This window comes from Neomonachus schauinslandi, chromosome 2 (assembly GCF_002201575.2).
Source record: "Neomonachus schauinslandi chromosome 2, ASM220157v2, whole genome shotgun sequence".
NCBI classification, from domain to species: Eukaryota; Metazoa; Chordata; class Mammalia; order Carnivora; family Phocidae; genus Neomonachus; species Neomonachus schauinslandi.
Window position 1 is genome coordinate 42,477,850 of NC_058404.1, and position 4,711 is coordinate 42,482,560.

Consider the following 4,711-nt stretch of genomic DNA (forward strand, 5'->3'; position numbering starts at 1 on the left):
TCTTTTTTTTTTTTTAAACATATAATGTATTATTTGTTTCAGAGGTACAGATCTGTGATTCAACAGTCTTGAACAATTCACAGCACTCACCATAACACATACCCTCCCCAATGTCTATCACCCAGCCACCCCATCCCTCCTACCCCCCACCACTCCAGCAACCCTCAGTTTGTTTCCTGCCATTAAGAATTCCTCATATCAGTGAGGTCATATGATACATGTCTTTCTCTGATTGACTATTTTGCTCAGCATAACACCCTCCAGTTCCATCCACGTTGTTGCAAATGGCAAGATTTCATTCCTTTTGATGGCTGCATAATATTCCATTGTATATATATACCACTTCTTCTTTATCCATTAATCTGTCATTGGACATCTGGGCTCTTTCCATAGTTTGGTATTGTGGACATTGCTGCTATAAACATCGGGGGGCACGTACGCCTTTGGATCCCTACATTTGTATCTTTGGGGTAAATACCCAGTAGTGCAATTGCTGGGTCGTATGGTAGCTCTATTTTCAACTTTTTGAGGAACCTCCATATTGCTTTCCAGAGTGGCTGCACCAAATTGCATTCCCACCAACAGTGTGGGAGGGTTCCCCTTCCCCGCATCCCCGCCAACATCTGTCGTTTCCTGACTTGTTAATGTTAGCCATTCTGACTGGTGTGAGGCGGTATGTCATTGAGGTTTTGATTTGGATTTCCCTGATGTCGAGCGACCACATGGCACTTCTTAAGTACTGCTCAGGGTTGATTAAAATGGTGTCATAGTTTTGGAGTCAGACAGGCCTTGGTTAGCATGCTAGCTCACCACTTACTAGCCAGGTGTCTTGATATTTACCTTCTGTGACTCAGTTTCCCCTTCTTGTTGTAAACAGATTCTGCCTCATGAAGTTACCCAAGCTGTGTCAGGTACTCTATCAATGGCTGGCACATAGTGGGTGTTCAATGAATCCTGATTCTTTGACCCCCTAGAGGCTTCCTGAGGGATTTGATCTTCAGAGGAATGTAGCCATGGTGATGTAAGGAGAGACCTCCAACGTGGCCATAGTGGGGAAATGACCTAGTTAAGGACATTTGCTGGCAAACCATATGCCTTTCTTCACTACTGCATCTAGCCTAGTGCTGGTATAATGTTGGCACCCAATAAATATTTGTAGAAGGAACAAAACCCAGACCTCTGGTCTCTTGTACTGTGCTTTTTCTCACACCGGCCTACCTAATCTATTTCTTTCTCATGGGTCTCTTCTACCTAAGACACAAGTGTCATGTCTAACTGTTTCCTTCCTGTTGTAAGAAGGAAAACGATGCTTTGTTCCACAGCAAAACTGGCTATGAGCTTTCCAGTTTTACAGGAAAGAGTACACTGGATGAATGGCCTGGTCCTGTTCCTCTCTGTGCTCCTAACCAACTACAGGACTTTGGGCAAATCACCTTACTCTGCTGCTTAGTTTTTTCACCTGTATGTTCAGAAAACATACTTCTAAAGTTCTTTTCAGATTTAGTATTCCTTGAATTCACAAAAAAGAACTATGCATTGTTGTCTTCAAAGGGTGTGAGTGGGAGCAATGAGGGCAGAATTGCAGTGACCATCCCAGAGTGGCTGCCATCACGGCTTCCACCTAGAAGCCATGAGGTTTCTCTAGACAGTTGAGTTCAGCCTCCTCTTGGCAGCTCTGACCTTCTGTCCTGCCAGGCCCAGCTGGCCAGCTTCCAGCAGGGGGTTGTACCCAAACCCTCTGCTTTCCCACCTGGTCAAACAGTCAAGGGCCTCTGAGACCCCTTCCCCTCTTGGAAAAGCATCCACAAGTCTGACAGTGCTATTCCCAGTGTGGTTCCAATTTCCCAGAGCTGTCACAGGATGCTGCCTTTCTGACAGTGTGTTGGCAGTGGGGGTTGTCATTGCTCCATGGGAGTCTCCTGAGAATTATCATTTGGGGCTTCTTGCAATTTCTGGCTCCTCAGGTGAGGACATGGGCATCAGAATAATGGGACTGAGAGAGAAATGGGAGGTGGGTGTGGGGAGTACAGTTGAGAGTCTAATGGACTGGAGAGTAAGGAAGTGGGGATGCAAGTGCTAGAAAGCATCATCTTTTGTTGGAGCAGTGACAACACCTTTTTTTCATTGTTATCCTAGGGAATCATGACTTCCAGATTCACAAACCCCCAGCAAGCTCCCTTCCCAGTGGAATGGAAGCAAACTACCAACTTGCAGGGCAGTTATTCTGAGTAAGGGGTGTGGAGCGGGGCTGTGGCAGTCAGGGCAGCTATGGCTACTACAGCCCCTCCCCTCCTCTGACTGGGTGGGTGATCGGGAGGTTGTGCTCAGGGCCGGATGTGTTTCCCCAGCATTGAGGAGAGGAGCAGCACCTGCTGTCAATGCTCCCGAAGTATCATGCCCTTAATGGCTGCAGATGCTGCTTCTACGGGAAGATGGATGGAGAGATTGAAAGCCTGCAAAAAAAAATGCTTCTTCTGTGGTGCCCTGACAATACAGCCTTGAGGATGAGAAGGTTGCAATGGAATTTCCTGATGGCTTTCCCAGTCAGGACTGGATCTGCCAGGAACGATGGATGCAAACAGCAGTGAAAGTGCTCTGCAGACATGGTGAATGAGCTCCATATTTCTTTTAGGCCTCTGTGCTTAATTTTGGGTCCAATTCATAAAAGGTCCCTGATAAAATCCTAGAGAAATGAGAGGAATGAGTGGCCATGTGACCAAGGGAAGGTCCACTGGGGTTTGCCTCATAAGTGCTGGCAGCCCTGCTCCTCCTTGGTGTTCCTGTAGTTAGATTTTTCTTTCTTTCTTTACAAGTGTCCATTTTTTTTTTTCATTCTGAATGCCCTAGAATGGAAGTTTTACCTCTTTTCTGTCTTGGAATGAGCCCTTTTATTATGATTGAACCCTTATAACAAAGGTATGACTCACTGGTTATCTCTACCTGCCTCCCTGATTGTCTTACCACCCAACCTCAGCCACTCCCATCTGATTCAAACAAGCTCCTTCGGCAAGAGCATCCACTGGCCCCCACATTAGCTTTGGCCCAGAGTATTCAAAATCCTAACAAAAGAACTGTTAGGAGATTGCCCTTCTAGGTCTATTGCTGAAAGGAACTCATACACATGTATCACAAAGACATGAACAAGAATGGTCAGAGCAGCACTATTCACAAAAGCAAAAATCTGGAGGCAACTCAAATGTTCATCTACAGGAGAGTGCATGAATAAAGCATATGGTATCCATCCAATGGAATATTCTATAGCAGTGACACATAACAATATAAATGAATCTTGATAATTTAATATTAACGGAAAAAATAAATCCCAAGCAATTACACACAGCTAAAAAAACAAAACACACACACACAACAAAAACAAAACAAAACAAAAAAGAAGCCATGAATGGGCCAAGAATTAAAGAGTATGCCATGAACTAAGATTGATTAATCTAATGCTATATCCCTGAGGTCCACTAGGGGGAAAATCTCTCCAGATTGGAGTATGAGTCCTAAAATTTGGGAGCTAGCTGGGCCTTAGGCATCTTCCTTTCAACTCATGCTGTTAGAAGAACAAAGACAGAGCAGAAGACTACTTTCAACCTTGTGCAAAAGTCAAGGTTGTTACCTCTTATATTAGTTTCCTTTTGCTGCACAAATTACCACAAATTTAGTAGCTTAAAACAACACAAGTTCATCACACAGTTTTATAGGTCATAAGTCTGAAAAGGGTCTCACTGGGCTAAAATCTACATGCCAACAGTGTTGCATTCCTTTCTGGAGGCTCTAGAGGAGAATACTCTTCTTTGTCTTTTCCAATTTCTGGAAGCTGCCCATTCCTTGGCTCTTAGATGATTCCTCCATCTTCAAAACCAGCATGGCATCTTGAGTTCTTCTCCTATCACAGATGTTTCATACTCTCTTCTGCCTCCCACTTCCACTTTTAAGAACCCCCATGACATTGGGTCCACTGGTAATACAGAATAACCGCCCCATCTCAAGATCTTTAACTTAATCATATCTGCAAAATCCCTTTTTTCATGTAAGCTAGCATAGTCTGGGGCAGTTTCTGGGGCTTAGACATGGGCATGTGGGAGCAGCATTATTCTGCCTATCACACCCCAGTGGGGACTCATTTGCTCAGCTCATTTATGTTAACTGTTCCCTGTCCCCTCTCCTCCACTCCAGTTGTTTTGGAACCATCTACTTCAAGGGTTTGAGGAAAGAGGATTTAATAGACTGGGAAAGCAAAAGCAGGATACATTAAGGGCTTGACTCCGTTTCAGAAACCACCAGCCTCTGACTGAAGTCAGGCTGAATCAGTCTCTTACTCATTTCATTGAGCAGGATATTGGAAGCCTGGGTTATAGTAGTTGTGTGCACCAAGGCATGCAGTCTTGCTTTGGTTGTAGGAAGCCTTGACAATGTGAATTTAAGAGGAGAATCAAGAAATTCAAACTATTTTATATAGATCTAATACTGGAGCTGGCAAGCCATGTATTGGAGCCTAGATCAATGGGCAGAATCGATAGCCCCTAGCCAAGAACTGGCAGGGATTTGTCTTTTCCCATCATCCTTTGCTTAGTAAGATTCTTCTTGGAGTCCATTTTAGGGTAATCCAACATAGGGACCTAAGAAGAAGTATGGTAAATATACGGGAAATAAAGGAGTTTCCAAAATATATAGAAAATATGAAAAGACAAAAAAAAACAGAGAA